The following is a 17,155-nucleotide window of genomic DNA, read 5'->3' as shown; positions in this document are numbered from 1 at the left end:
ACTCGTTTCAATGATGTGATCAAAATATTTGGTTTCATCAAGAATGAGGAGGAACCATGTGTGTTTAAGAAGATCAGTGAAAGTGCAGTTGTCTTCCTCGTACTGTACGTAGATGACATCCTCCTGATTGAGAATGATATTTCTATGTTGACCTCGATCAAAATATGGTTGTCTAAGAAATTCTCTGTGAAAGATCTAGGAGAAGCATCCTTTATACTGGGTATTAAGGTCTATAGAGAAAGATCAAATAGGATGCTAGGACTTTCACAGAAGATGTACATAGAGGAGGTGCTAAAAAGGTTTAGCATGAAAAACTCCAAAAAAGATTTAGTACCTTTTAGACATTGCATTCATCTCTCCAAGAAGATGCGCCCTAGCATACCTGAGGAGATTGAATGCATGAGCATGATCCCTTATGCTTCGGCAATAGGGAGCCTCATGTATGCCATGCTATGTACACGACCTGATATAGCTCATGCTGTGAGTGTCACAAGCAGATATCAGTCGAATCCAGACGAAGAGCACTGGACTTTTATGAAACATATCCTTAAGTATTTGAGAAGGACTAAGGATATGTTTCTAGTCTTTGAGAATGGAGAACTCCAGGTTCAGAGACTTACAGACTCAGACTTTATGTCTGATATAGATGATCGAAAGATGACATCTGGAAGTCTGTTCATTTGCAATGGTGGTGCAGTTAGCTGGAAGAGTTCCAAGCAGATGGTGACTGCTGATTCCACCATGGAGGCAGAGTATATTGCTGCATCGAAAGCTGCAAAGGAGGCATCTGGTACAAAAAGTTTGCCACAGAGCTTGGAGTGATGCCATCGGATGCTATCCCTCTTTACTGCAATAATAATGGTGCCATAGCCCTAGCTAAGGAGCCAAGGTCTCACCAGAAGTCCAAGCATATCGAGCGGTAATTCCATCTGATCCGTGATTACCTCGAAAAGGGTTATGTCGAGGTTAAGAGAGTCGACTCCACAGATAATGTGGCAAACCCACTGACAAAGCCATTAGGCCAGCAGAAGATCGAAGCCCACCTTGAGAAGATGGGACTTAGATATGTAGCCAATTTGCATTAGGTCAAGTGAGAGTTTGTTAGATGTGTGCCCTAGATGCCAGATTGGCTGACACATTCCTGTACGAATATAAGGACAAATTTATAATTTTGACTATAAATGAATAAAAGGATTATTCAACTATCACATTGTGTACATTATATCTATGATACATCCTTTGAGTTAGTAGGAATGTTAATTCATATTTTCAAGAGTTGAAAATTTAAGACATAAATTTACATAACTAACTCATAAACAGCTCCTGACTATAGGATCATCATGATGATGGTGATCGATCCAGAAGGTTGGTGTACGATCACTTTCTTAGGGTAGATGTATCTTGAGTCTACGGTGTGGAGATACTGGAGCGAGAGTACAAGTATTCATTGAGAATGAGAGTATCGAGCATGACCACCTCGAGCAGTCATAAGGAAGTCTACCTTCTCATCGATGACTAGCTCGATGCTGCAGCTGTGTGTCTAGTTCTTTGACCTGAGGTACATCGACAGTTCACCTTGAGTGTGTTATAGTTTGACTACACCATAACTCAGTCTCCTAGCCATTTGGAACCCTGAAGTGTATGTTGGATGTAGCATATTCATTGTAGGAACCAGATCGCACCAAAATGGGATCTATCAACCTCGGTAGATAAGAAGAGTAGTCCTATGATGATCAAAAGATTGAGTCCTTAAGCCCATGGCCATGGCAGAGTGAAATAATGGAAAAGAGTTTTTCATTAAGGTTTAACATCAGACTTGGATCGATCGATTGATTCATATGACTGATGTTGGATTTGACGAGTTCACCTTAACCCTAATTCAGTCGGGACTCATGATAGAGGAACTCAATCACACAGGTAGCTGCACCGAGAGGTTCATCTTCATTTCTAATAGGTTACCACCATATACTGCTAGGTGTCACTGATAGATTTTGGGAGCAATTAGAATGATCTTGATGATCGATCATTTTAATTGTCTGAATCAGAAGAGTTCTGGTCCATCGAAAGGAGTTTCAATGATGTCGATGATGAGATCACAACATGTCTCATTACCATACAGAAATGAACCTAAATGGATCACACAAACAAGAGTTAGGATCTGGATGTCATCAATTGAGCTAGCCCAGTTCGATTGATTTGGATTAGATCCAATTAGGTTCAAAGAAATCATGCTAGCACACAATTGAGCCTAACTTTCTCCTCGTGTAATCTTTTCTATCTCGACTGAGCCAAATATAATTTGACTCACCCAGAGAACCTTGAGAAGGTTTTTCTCAGTCTGACTGGAGCTAGTCCAACTTAAAAAGATTTTATCTTAATTCATGAGATGAATTTAAGACAACACCTGCTAATTTCTATCACCTGCCATTTCTGTTTTAGGACATCGGTCAAACATTGACCCATGGATCTTGGACTGAAGGCCAGTTGGCAAGAGGTCATTGGAGAGTTTTTGTAGAGTGTCCACTTGCTAAATTAGGCCTCAAAGTGGGTGCCATGATCAGATTGGGCATGCGCCCCAAGTGGATAAGGATAGAGTCCCATGAGATGAGGACTCTATGCCTTGACTGACTCAAACTGTTGGGCACCAATCTCACTGTGTTTATCCAGTGTTGGCACCAACAGTAGGAGGATTTGGCGGGGTTCTTATCTGATATGATTAGATGACATCACTCCACCAATCAAAATTTTTTTATAATTAATTAAAATTTTTTGATTGGTCGAATGATGTGGCACTGCATGGCGCAGCAGGGTCTATTTAAACCCTGTCTGCGCCTAGAGTTATGAGGATCTGCTCAATACTCAGCAAAAGCCTAATATCCCTCCACTTCTCTACATCCCCTCTGGTCCTCTCTCTCCCCTCTTCACGTTCAAGAAGTTGGGCATCCATTTGGTGCTTGTCCAAGGCGTGGTGGCTCCCTGATCAGAAGGCTACAGTGATTTGTTGAGAAGCTGCTGCTCCAGCTTCAGAAGATCTTTCAGATCAGATCCAGATTTGATTTTTGGAGTAAAGATTTATGAGAAGAAGATGATCTAGATCCTACTTGAGTGGATACCAATAGAGGCCAACCGACTGTGTGGCTATTTTAGAACCTCGAGCGTTGCTGCGATCATCTACAGGGTAATCTAGTTACCCTAGAGGTATTCCTCTAATCTTCAAGTTTTAGATTTAATTTTAGATTAAATATCTCAGATAATAAGAATCAGATCTAATAGACCTTAGATCTGAAATAAAGTAAAATAATTTTTTTAAAAAAATATTTCGCCCCAAATCTCATTAGATCTGGAAGATCCTATAAGAAAAAAGACAATTTTTTCTTTAAGAACTGAACCTATGGGGTCACACAACAAAGAAATTTGATCTGGAATAAGTAATTAAGCTTATAAAGTATCAATTAGATTTAGAAAAACTCATTGGGTTCATGATAACCTTGCTAGCACATGGTTGGATCCAATTTCTCTTTTCATTGGGATTACTTATTTGATAAGATAATTCTAACTTAATTACCTGCTAATAACCTACATGAATAAGATTCATGAGACTCCAATTATTGGGTGTCTAAGATTATGGATCATATTAATTAAGGGTGCAAGTCTCTAATTAATTTTTTTGATAGTTATTTTTGGGTGCCACCTTGATTTGATTAAGTTGGGTGTATCCATTAATTAGAAGGCTTTTAGTTCTCTTATGGGGTATCTCTTAGGTGTATTTTAGGATGTCTAATTATGAGTGTAAAGGCTCCAATTGTTGGCACCTAATGGGCTTTCTAATGTAAGTTGGATAACTTAAGTTAATAGGAATCCTAATGCAAGTAGGACTTGTATTATGAGATTGAATAGGATTCAATCCTGATGCCTATTTAAAATGACCTCCCCTAAGACCCCTAGAGAATCCAAACTAGCAGCCCCTCACGCCCAAAGGCTCTCCTCATGCCCTCTCTTCCTCTCCCTTTCTCTTCTCTTGGGCATTCTACACACCCATCCCTTGGGACGCAAGTCCTAAGGAGTTCCACGCCCACGGTGTTGGGCATCTTATAATTTGTTGGTTGCTGGTGTTTTGTAATAGCATAAAGTAAAAGGAAACTCCAGAGAAGAGGAGAAGAAGCAGATCAAGGAGAAAGATCAAGCATTGATCGCGATCCAGACTTCGTTCAGATTCAGCAGGCTGAATTTTGGAGAACAAAATTTAGATTAAAGAGGGCTATTCCTGACTGATTCTGAGTGGATACTTGTAGAGGATGGATGCTTGTGCAGCTAAGAGAGAACCTCTTCTCTTTCAGATCTATATTCGAAGAAAAAAATTACGAAACAGGTATGTGATTTGATCACAATCTAAATTTCACTATATATCAATTTCAGCAAATGAGATAGATCTATGTGATTTTATATTTTCATGCATGCATAACTTAGATTAAAAATATTTTAATCTTATTCTCTATTGCGGTGTTTAGAAAATAAGATTTTTGAAATACATATGCATGCACCAAACCCCGAATTCCAACAAGATGTGGAATCCAATGGGTCACACATAATAAGAATTTGATCTTGATCTAATCTATTTAGATTTATTGTAAATCTTATGGGTTAATTAAATTACTGGCATATGAATTATCTCAAGTTCTCAATTTAGTTCAGTGCAAAGGTGTTTGTGCTAAACCCAAGCTTGATGCCTTGATCTAATAGGATTAGGTTCAAACTTTTGATTTCTTGGTTTGGCTAACCAATCCATTTGAAAATGTTTCATCTAGAATCAACCTTCTCTACGCCATATCACATGTAAGAAATAAAAGCCATGCCACTTTTGTTTTAGGCATTAAGAAGGATGAGTCCTTCTTAAATACTCCTCTTAATTTCCTTCTTATCTTTCCATGTAATGCATTATTCCATGCGCCATCAGATGGCACATGGAAATATATAGGCGCAGAAGATGAAGAGTCCTTCTGAATGAAGTAACTCTCATGCCATTTAATTGGGACGCCTATTTATAATTGGCATTAAGAGAAGGAAGAGTCCTTCTCATTTACTTCTCTTAAATTCTTTGCTTTTTTCAATGCCATTTAAGTATGGACGTGCCATCAGATGGCATCTTGGAATGTGGATGCAGAAAGGAGAATTTTTTTGCTTGTGAAACCCCTCTTATTCCATGCCTATTAATTATCTCCATATGGAAATGTTTAATGCCAAGTGTTAGCATCTCTTGGAAATGTGTGGTGCCTCTTCTTATCCTATAAATAAGGGGTGCCTCATATGGATAAAGGATGGAGAGAAAAAAATTTGTTTGGGTGTGGGATTAGAAGAGAAAAGAAAAAGGAAAGTAAGGAAAAAGAAAGTAAAGAAAAGGGAAAGAAAGAAAATAGAAATTGAGGAAGAATTAGAAAGGAGAATGTCAACCTTTCTTAGAAATAGAAATTTCCAACTATTGGATTTTCTAGTCTATTTTGTGTGGTGAGATCTTTTGAGAAAAGATTTTTAATGTGGCTCTAGAGAAGGTTTCAAAGGCATATGAGTAGTGGTGCAACCCATTCTTTAGAAGAACGATTGGCAGTGAACTTACGATGGCTACAGCACTATATCATAAGATTTTTTATGAGAAATTAGGATCTCAACCCCACTAAGAAACTAGATGATAGATTTCTCATTTTTCATACTTAAGGGCTATGAAATTTGCTAAAATAGTGAGAGATACATATTGAAAAATGTGTCCTAAAGCTAATCATCTAGGTTGTAGATGATTATGCTCCATACAAGTATATGAATTATAAAATGATAAATATTATCTGATAGATTCATCATAAGAAATACATCTTTTAAAATAGAACTCATATATTTTGATGAAGTCCTTAGAACTACTACTAAAATGATAAAGAAGAATTTATCATGTGGTTCTTAAATCTTGCTCGCAATCAAATGATACAATTATTACAAGGACGATAATTATATCGAGTGTAGGTCATTGTGTGCCATATTAGTAAAAGAATAATATCCTATAAGCCAATCGTATATAGGATGTGATAGGATATTTATTATAATTTATCTTTCAGACTCATATAATTGATATTTATGATTAATAAAATAAGATATTTTTATTTTATTATATGCTGCATCTTATTTATTTTAAGATTATAATGAACCCCATAGGTTTGGGCAATGATTTTAGGGCCATGATGAGATCACGCCAGTAAAAACTAATTTCAAGATAGCTCTAACCTAAAATATTCTAAATTGTTGGTACATTGAGTCAGGGATCAATGATACCGGTGAGACTGGCATATCCTATGTATGCTCAGAAATGAGGGTGGTTGATCTCACAACCACTAGTGTGGTGACACTAATACAAAGATATGAGTGATCATTAGAGAATGAGTTCACTGAACTGATCTGTGAGAGAATATCAGATGGAGTCTTATTTATATGTCAACTGATATTTCTCTAGTAGGAGTTGTGATGTGATCCTTAGACCTAAGACCACCATAGTACCTTGTGTACATGGATCCATATTTTGGTTCACTACCTAACTTGGTTGTTTGATCCTTGTGTGGGGTGTTATGGATATAGTGAAGTGTGCATGGAGATTGTGAGTGACTAATAAGGGATCAGTCACTCCTAATAAGGGGAGCGAACATCCTATGTGATCTCATAGGATGATGATTCTGAAAGTCTTTGGCCAAAGCAAGATGATAATTAGAAAAAGATTTCTAATGTATCATCAACTAAATCATCACCTTCTGATCGAGATAAATAATGATAAGTGATTAAGTTTGATATATTTTCATGCCCACAGCTCATCTGGAATGTTGTTTGACTGAAGGATTGAATTACACAGGAACTTACCACTAAAAGATATTTTGATAATTTTTTATCAAAATTTTAAATCTTTTGGGTAGTCATGATACGTTGTTAGACATCAATCTTGACTTGTAAATCTGTCAGAATTAAAAGAGTTTAATTTTGGAGTAAATTTAGAAGAGTCCAAGTTGATTGGGACTCTTCAGGTGACCTAATCTCATCGGATTAGGATTACGTCGAAAGTCTTAATCCATTACTCGCTAGATTTAAAACCCAATGGGTCACACACTTTAAGATTTAGCCTTGGTCTAATCGAGTTAGAGTTTAATATAAATTCTATGGGTTAATTTGATATGCTAGCATATTGTATTAACTCAAGTTCTTAAATTGGTTTAGGTCAAATTGTTTGAACTAACCTAGACCAGTTGCCTTTGACCAAATGGGATTAGGTCAATTTGGATTGGATCCTTATCCAACTTGAACCAGTTTCAAGTGTAGAAGGACTCCTCTACATCCACTAAAACCCACACATAAAATAAATGCTGCCCCTTTTATTTTTGGCTTGTGAAAGGAAGAGTCCTTCTTAAAGAAGACTCTTAATTTTTACACATTGCCATAATTTCCCAACCAAATCTCTTACATTTTGATGCCAAAATTAATTGAATTTTTTATGGCATGTAGAAAAGGAATCTTTCTTCTACTAAAAGTATCTAGAATACCAAAAATTCATTCAGTGAATTTATTTGGCATGTAGGAAGTTGGAGCGCCAAAGGTTGGCGCCCCTTCATTCCATGTGATGTCCCTTGGTCCCCTATTTATAAGGGACACCCCAAATGGATTCTTATTAAGATTTTTGAGTAAAATTAGAGAGAAAGGATGTGGTAAATATAGAAAAAATTTTGGAAAAATTTTGCAAAAAAAGAAAGGAGAATTTGAGTGGCAAAAGTTGAAAGAAGGGTTGTGAGATTTTCAGCAAGTATTGCTTGAGTGCCCTAGGGTTTGATTTTTCTATGTGTTGAAGCCAAAAATCAAATACTAGGTTATATAAAATCTAAAGAGTATCTTCTTGGTATCATTTTGATGGTAAGATTGAAAGTAACTGAACTTTGGTGCGATCGTGATGCAAGTTCGAAGCCGACAATGTTCTTGAGAAGATAAAGCTACGACAGCGCACCGGTTGGGAAGGACCTTGGCCAACTTTTATATGGATCACCATTGGAGGACTTCTATCTTAGAATCTCATGGAGAACACCAATATGCTACTTTTTTATTTTAGTGAAAGTATAAAATTCTATCCCTATGCATGCTTATGTTTGCTTTGATCGATATCGGCAAGGTGATTCTAGGATTTAGATTCTGGCTCGGTAGTTTTATGTGATAAAACTATTGATTTGTATGATTTTAAAATTTTTAAAAATTATTTTTTTATAAAATCAGAATCCAACAGTGGTATCAGAGCCACCCTTATCTGATTCGATCAAACAAGTATAATTTTGTAGCATAGAATCGTTCTTGTTCATATCCTGCAAAAAATATAGCATTATTTTTAGCATCGATTCTTCAAACTCAAAAATTATTTTTGACTTTTAGTGAACCATGATTCTAAATTTTAATTATTAAATTATAAATTTATGATAATTTGAAATTTTTACTATCATGGTATCATGATGCTTAAATCGATGTATAGAAAATAAGGGTGTTATGCATGCCTAACTAGATTAGAGTTTGTTGTATTTTATGAATTTATTAGTCATATATTATAACTTCGATTGTACCCTTATATAATTTTTAGCATGATAATATGATTGCTATTATGAATAGTTGAAACATGCAAATTTGCATAATTTGTAGTGCACATTTTATGTGCATATGTTAGGATGTGTCGAGACCAGTTTAAAATTTCTCATTTAATTATATTAAATTATAATGTCAAGATTTACTTTTTAATCAAAAGTCAAATTCTTAAGATCAATTAGTGTTGAGCAAAGTGTAAATAGTGGTTTTACAATTAGGTCCGTATGCTGGCCTGGCTAACTCTGTTGGTGTCTAGAAACACTACGAGGAGCCTCCCACCTACTTATCTGGCCAATTTGGTCTTGTTGAATTTCGAACATAGATTGATTAAGTGATGTACACATTACAAGGGCCTTCTTTCAAACTTGATCGATAGAGTATTTCAAAATCTTAGTGAGCTTGTTGTGCTATCCACAAGGCTTACTATAGAAATTGACATGATATTGATCAAGTGCATATTGATCCTTATGGTATATTTAAATAGTATTGCTTTGTTGTGCTATCCACAAAGGTAGCATTATTTAAGTATGACCATATGGATTGAAGGGTCAACTTAACTAGAATATTATAGTTTGTTGTGCTATCCACAAGATTATATGTGATCTAGAAGCTAGAAAAAAAGATGTTAAGAATTGTAGAGGTACAATTGGTAAAGAGTTACCTACTCTTAAACTCATGAATACTTGTTGTGCTAACCACAAGGTATTTGTGAGGAATAGGAATCTCAACCCTACTAAGAAATATTAGTATATTTCTCAATTTTCATATTTGAGGAGTATGAAGTTTGACAAAATAGTGGGAGACACAATTAGATAAAAATTCTAGTCTAGCTGCGCATGTCATCATGAGTCATCCGCTTATGTTGTATTCTTGTTATTGTAGATTAACTACACTCATGGAATCCTCACTTTCACTTAGAGGTATCCTAGATGCAAACAAGTCGACTGGACCCAACTATATCGACTGGTTAAGGAACTTGAGAATTATTCTCACTCAGGAGAAAATCTCCTACATTCTGGATACACCTGCTCTAGATTCTCTTGGAGAAGATGCTTCTGAGGAAGAAAGAGCCACATATAAGATGTGAAAAGATGATAGTGTGACTATCAAATACATCATGCTTGCTTCTATGAGCAATGAGCTTCAAAGGCAGCATGAGGATATGGACGTTTCCTCTATTCTTCTTAATCTTAAGGAGTTATATGGAGAACAAAATCGAACTACTCAATATGAGATAGCAAAGTAGTTGTTCTGTATCCGTATAACTGAAGGCACCTCCGTGCAAACGCATGTCCTTAAGATGATTGATTTGTTCACTCATCTAGGATAGCTGGGTTTTGCTATGGAGGGTGAATTGAGCCAGAATTTGATCCTGCAGTCTCTTCCTGACTTTTTTTCTTAATTTGTTATTAATTATTATATGAACAAACTAAACATTAGCCTGCCTGAGCTGCTGAATATGTTGAAAACAACATAGAGCCATTTCAAGGGTGAAAAGGCTCAGGTCCTTCATGTTGATAAGATTAGCAAGAAGAAAGCAAAGAAGAATTCTAAGAAGAAGATGAACCCTAAGGCTAGCATCTTCAAGAAGAAGGCGAAGAATGTCTCCACCAAAGATACTTGTTATCACGGTGGCAAGGAGGGCCACTGGAAGAGAAATTTCAAGGATTACCTTGCAACCATAAAACCGGCAAATATTGCTAAAGATTTGTATATGATACAAACTAATTTATCATTAAGTACTTTATTTTCAAATTTTTGGATATTGGATACTGCTTGTGGTTCATACCTTTGCAAATCATTGCAGGGTCTACAAGAAGTAAGGAATCTGAATAATGGTGACTTCGAGCTGTTCGGCACTAATGAAGAGTCCATTTAGGCTGAAGCTGTTAGAATTAAGATTTTGAAATTGCTTTCGGGCAAAATTTTGAAACTGAAGATCTGTTATTATATTTTGATATTGTTAGAAATATTATTTTTGTACCATTGTTATTGGAATAAGATTTTAAAATAAGTACAAAGAATAAGGGTTGTTCTATTTACTTTTCTAATGAATATTATGGAAGTACTTTTATTGATAATGGTCTTATATTTCTTTTACTTAATGATAATGTGCTTTATGTTGATAATATGAAGAAAAAAAAAGAGAAGATATGAATGTCATATACTTCTGGCACTACTGACTTAGCCACATAAATGAGTCAAGGATTAACAAGTTATTCAAAGATAATTTCTTTGATCCTTATGATTATGAATCATATGAAACTTGTAAATCTTGCTTCATGAGAAAAATGACCAAGACTCCATTTACTAGACATGGAGAAAGGGCAAGTGACATATTGGACCTTGTACATACCGATGTATATGGTCCGATATCAACTCAAGCCAGAGATTGATACTCTTACTTCATCATGTTTACTGATGATAGGTCTAGGTTTGGATATGTGTATTTGATGAAATATAAATCCAAAGCCTTTGACAAATTTAAAGAGTATCAAAGAATAGTCAAAAAATAAACTGGTAAAAGTATTAAAACTCTTCGATCCGATCGAGGAGGAGAATACTTATCTAGTGAGTTTCTTGATTATTTGAAATAAAATAGAATACTCACTTAATGGACACCTCCTTATACTCCACAATTAAATGAAATTACAGAAAGGAGGAATCGCACCTTATTAGATATGGTGCGATCCATGATGTATTTCATGGATCTTCTAATATCCTTTTGGGGATACACCCTCGAGGCTGCAGTGTATATCTTAAATAAAATACCTTCAAAATCTATTTCTAGCACTCCATATGAAATATGAAAAGAAAAAAGACCCAATCTTAAGCATCTTAAGATTTGGAGTTGCCCAGCTTATGTGAAAAATATTAATGGACATAAGCTGGATGCTAGATCAAAAATATACAGGTTTGTAGATTATCCCAAGGAGAGTATAGGATACTACTTCTATAACCCTACTCAATAAAAGGTATTTATTAGTAAGCATGCCATTTTCTTAGAGAAAGAATTTATCTAAGAAGGAGGCAATGGGAGGTCTGTTGAACTTGAGGAAGTTCAAAACCTACAATCCATCCAGGATTCACCAAATGGTTTGCAACCAGATGTGCCCATTGTTGAGGCATAGCCACTATACACACCTCCTCTCTGAAGGTCGAGTAGAGTGCATAATGTACCACTTAGGTATAGGTTTATCATTGAGAATGACAATACAATCCACATCATTGACAATGATGATCCCACGACCTATTCAGAAGCTGTTAGAGTAGTGACTTTGACAAGTGGCTTAATGCCATGAAATCTGAAATGAACTCCATATATATCAACCAAGTATGGACTTTGGTTGATGCGCCTGAGGGTGTGACCCCAATAGGCTACAAATGGGTCTTCAAAAAGAAGATTAGAGTAGATGACCAGGTAGAGACCTATAAGGTCAGGCTGGTGGCAAAAGGTTTCAAACAAAAATAAGATTTTGATTATGAAAAATCTTTTCATCGGTAGCCATGCTCAAGTCTATTCGGATAATACTTGCTATAGCAGCATACCATGACTATGAGATCTAGCAGATGTACGTCAAGAATGTCTTCCTCAATAGAAACTTTGAGGAAGAAGTCTATATGACTCAGCCAGAGGGATTTGTCTCAAGTGAGAAAATAAATCAGATATGCAAGCTCAATAGATCCATTTATGGATTAAAGCAAGCATCGAGGAGCTGGAACATCCATTTTGATGAGACAATCAAATCATTTGGCTTCATCAAAAATATGGATGAACCTTGTGTGTACAAGAAGAATAGTGGGAGTGCTACTATCTTCTTGATTTTGTATGTGGATGACATACTGCTCATTGAGAATGATATTTCGATATTGCAATCGATCAAGACTTGGCTATCACAAAAATTTTCTATGAAAGACTTAGGTGAGGCATCCTATATACTTGGTATTAAGATCTATAGGGATAGATCGAAAAAGATACTAAGCTTGTCCTAGTCTAGGTATATTGATCTGGTATTGAAGAGTTTCAACATGGAGGGAAGTAAAAGAGGTTACTTGCCCATAGGTCATGGCATACAACTCTCTAAGAAGATATCTCCTAAGATACCTGAAGAAAGAAATAGAATGAGTTCTATTCTTATGTTTTAGCAGTAGAATCAATAATATATGCTATGTTATGTACCAGACCTGATGTTGCTTATGCCTTAGGTATTGTAAGCATATTTCAGGCTGATCTCAGGGAGGATCATTGAAAAGCTGTGAAAAATATACTCAAGTGCTTGAGAAGGACTAGAGATATTTTTCTGATATATGGTAGATCTGATTTAAAACTGAAAGGTTATATCGATTCTAATTTTTAATCTGATCCGAATAATAGCAAATCTATATCTGGATGTGTTCACTCTGTATGGTGGTGCAGTAAGTTGAAAAAGTTTCAAACAGCAAACTGTTGCTGACTCGATCACTGAGGCTGAGTATATTGCTGTAAGTGAGGCTGCTAAGCAAGCCATTTGGATGAAAAAATTTATCACAGAGTTGAGTGTGGTTCTAGGAATTGAACAACCAGTGCTCCTTTATTGTGATAATACTAGGACAGTTGCTCAAGTCAAAGAACTAAGGACTCACCATAAATCCAAGCACATCCTAAAATGGTTCCACCTCATTCAGAAGATAGTCAAAAGATGTGATGTGATCGTAGAGCGAGTTGACACCAAAAATAATATAGTGGATCCATTCACTAAGGCCTTGTCAATACAGTAGTTTGATTGCCATCTTGATAGCATGGGTATCAAGTATAGGGGCGATTGGCTTTAAGTGCAAGTGGAAATTGAGAGAATAATACCCTACAAACCAATCGCATATGGGATGCGATAGGATATTTATTGTAATTTATCTTCCAGACTCATATAATTGATATTTATGATTAATAAAATAAGATATTTTTGTTTCATTATATGCTGCATCTTATTTATTTTAAGATTATAATGAACCCCATAGGTTTGGACAAAGATTTTAGGACCATGATGAGATCATGCTAGTGAGATCTAATTCTTTGATACCCCTAACCTAAAATATTTCTAGTCATTGGTACATTGAGTCAGAGGATCAATGATACCGGTAAGACTGGCATGTCCTATGTATGCTTAGAAATGAGGGTGGTTGATCTCACAACCACTTGTGTGATGACACTAATACAAAAATATGGGTGATCATCAGAGAATGAGTTCACTGAATTGATCTATAAGAGAATATCAGATGGAGTCTTATTTATATGTCAACTGATGTTTCTCTAGTGAGAGTTGTGTATGTGATCCTTAGACCTGAGGTCACTATGGTACCTTGTGTACATGGATCCATATTTTAGTTCACTACCTAACTTGATTCTTTGATCCTTATGTGGGGTGTTCTGGATATGATGAAGTATGCATGAAGGTTGTGAGTGACTAATAAGGGATCAGTCACTCCTAATAAGGGGAGCGAACATCCTATGTGATCTCATAGGATGGTGATTCTGAAAGTCTTTGGCCGAAGCAGGATGATAATTAGAAAAGAATTTCTAATGTATTATCAACTGAATCATCCCCTTATGATCGAGATACATAATGATAAGTGATTAGATTTGATATATTTTCATGCCCACAGCTCATCTAGGATATTGTTTGACTAAAAGATTGAATTACACGGGAACTTGCCACTAAAGGATATTTTGATAATTTTTTATCAAAATTTTAAATCTTTTGGATAGTCATGATACATTGCTAGATATCAATATTGACTTATAAATCTATCAAAATTAAAAGAGCTTAATTCTGGAGTCAATTTGGAAAAGTCCAAGTTGATTGGGACTCTTCGGATGACCTAATCTCATCGGATTTGGGTTACGTAGAAAGTCTTGGTCCACTGCTGGCTAGATTTGAAACCCAATGGGTCACATACTTTGATATTTAATCTTGGTCTGATCTAGTTAAAGTTTAATTTAAATTTTATGGGTTAATTTGATATGCTAGCATATTGTATTAATCCAAGTTCCTAAATTAGTTTAGATCAAATTGTTTGAGCTGACCTAGACTAGTTACCTTTGACCTAATGGGATTGGGTCAATTTGGATTGGATCCTTATCCAACTTAAGTCAGTTTCAAGTGGAGAAGGACTCCTCTACATCCACTAGAACCTTGCATAAAATAAATGCCACCCCCTTTATTTTTGGCTTGTGAAAGGAAGAGTCCTTCTTAAAGAAGGCTCTTAATTTTTACGCATTGCCATAATTTTCCAACCAGTTCCCCTATGTTTTGATGTCAAAATTAATTAAATTATTTATGACACATAGAGAAGGAAGAGTCTTTTTTCTATAAGCATCTAGAACATCAAAAATTTACTTGATGAATTTATTTGGTGTGTGGGAAGTTAGAGCACCAAAGGTTGGCACCCCATCATCCCATGTGACGTCCCTTGGTCCCCTATTTATAGGGGATGCCCCAAATGGATTCTTACTAAGATTTTTGACTAAAATCAGAGAGAAGGGATGTGGTAAATATAGAAAAAATTTTGGAAAAAATTTGAGAAAAAAGAAAGGAGAATTTGACTGGCAAAAGTTGAAAGAAGGGTAGTGAGATTTTTAGCAGATGTTGCTTGAGGCCCTAGGGTTTGGTTTTTCAATATGTTAGAGCCAAAAATCAAATTCTAGGTTGTATGACATTTGAAGAGTATCTTCTTGGTGTTGTTCTGATGGTAAGATTGAAAGTAACTAGATTTTGGTGCGATTGTGATTCAAGTTCGAAGCCGGCAATGTTCTTGAGAAGATAAGGTTGCGATAGCGCACCAGTTGGGAAGGACCTTGGCCAACTTTTGTGTGGATCATCATTAGAGGACTTCTACCTTGGAGTCTCATGGAGAACATCAATATGTCATTTTTTTATTTTGATAAAAGTATAAAATTTTATCCCTATGCATGTTTGTTTTTTCTTTGATCGATATCGGTAAGGTGATTCTAGGATTTGGATTCTAGCTCGGTAGTTTTATGTGATAGAACTACTGATTTGTATGATTTTAAAATTTTTAAAAATTACTTTTCACTACATGGCTAGAATCCAACAATTAGTTGGTTATCCTCTTAACCAAGATGAGTGGTGACACGGGTATGGCATATGAGTGATATGTAGGAGTACATTTTACTGAGCATGACCACTTCTGGAGCACTCTGCTGTCAAGAGCTACTCTGATGGGATATGGGTATAAGTATCCCTCAGATCTGAGGCTGCCTCGATGACTTGCAAGCAACTCACTGTACTTTGATGTTAGACTACCCAAATTTCTAATTCGATGATGGAAAGTTTTTGGGTATAGTCAAGTACTTGTGAAGTCTGAGTGTGAGTCAAGATGGGATTGACCGCTCCAAGTAAAATTAAAGATGATGCATCATTATATTTTAATTTAGTAAAACTTTGACCAAAGTAGTCCTAGTGAGGAGTCACAAAATTTTTGAGGTTGAGACACAATGCGGACCACTCTTCTTGGATTGACAGTTTAACCCTTAGTCATCCTTGAACATCAAGTGTCAAAGGGATGAATTATACGGTAACTATATCCACATGGGTTCTAGAGTGTTGCTAGGCATACATTCAGCCTATCCAGATGTCAGATCCCATTACTAGATGGTTACATCGATTAGTACAAGAATTATTCTTGTGCTATCGACTTAGATTCAAACCTATGGGGTCACACACATAGAAGTACCTATCTGATCAAATGGCTGATCGATGATTATGAATCATTGAAGGATTTAATTATCAATATGATTGATGATTAATCCTATGCAAAGATTGTAATAAAATATTTGCTAATGGTTAGTAAATTAGAGGAATAATTAATTAACAATATGATTGTTAATTGGCTCAATTCGATTGAGCAATGGAGATTGGATTAGATCTAATTGAATTGAATTCAATTAGATTGGTTTTGGATTGATTGGATGTATCCCTATTGAATAACAAGGCTTATTCCAATTGATCTCAAAGATGCATGAATATGATTTAATTATTTTTATAGGCTTGGATTGGATCTAACCCTATTAGATAATAGGCTTGATTGGATCAAGCCCTATTATCAAATAGCTTCCTTGATCTCCATCAAGAATCAATCCCTAGATCAATGGATTTTTAATCTAACTAATTCTAAAATTGATTGGGACCTAATTTATTTCATAATTGGGCTAGGACCCAATTAGTTAGATTGTTATAACTAATTTCTAAGTTAGTTAAGATTGGGTCCAAGAATTAGTTAGAATTTGACCAAGATCTTGAATCCTATTTAGAATAGGACTAAACCCAAACCAACCCATGTGATATTTAATCTCCATGCCACAACCCTTTCATCATGAGAAATCCTCATGCCCATGAAGAAGTGCCGCACCCCTCTCCTCTCTTCCTTCCATGAAAAAGGAGGCATCCCTCCCTTCTTCTTATCACCCCAACATCCCTCACGCCAACATCCTCTTTCTCCTCTTCTTCTTAGAGATTTTTGT

This window comes from Elaeis guineensis, chromosome 1 (genome assembly GCF_000442705.2).
Source record: "Elaeis guineensis isolate ETL-2024a chromosome 1, EG11, whole genome shotgun sequence".
Classification (NCBI taxonomy): Eukaryota; Viridiplantae; Streptophyta; class Magnoliopsida; order Arecales; family Arecaceae; genus Elaeis; species Elaeis guineensis.
This window is presented reverse-complemented; position numbering follows the sequence as displayed.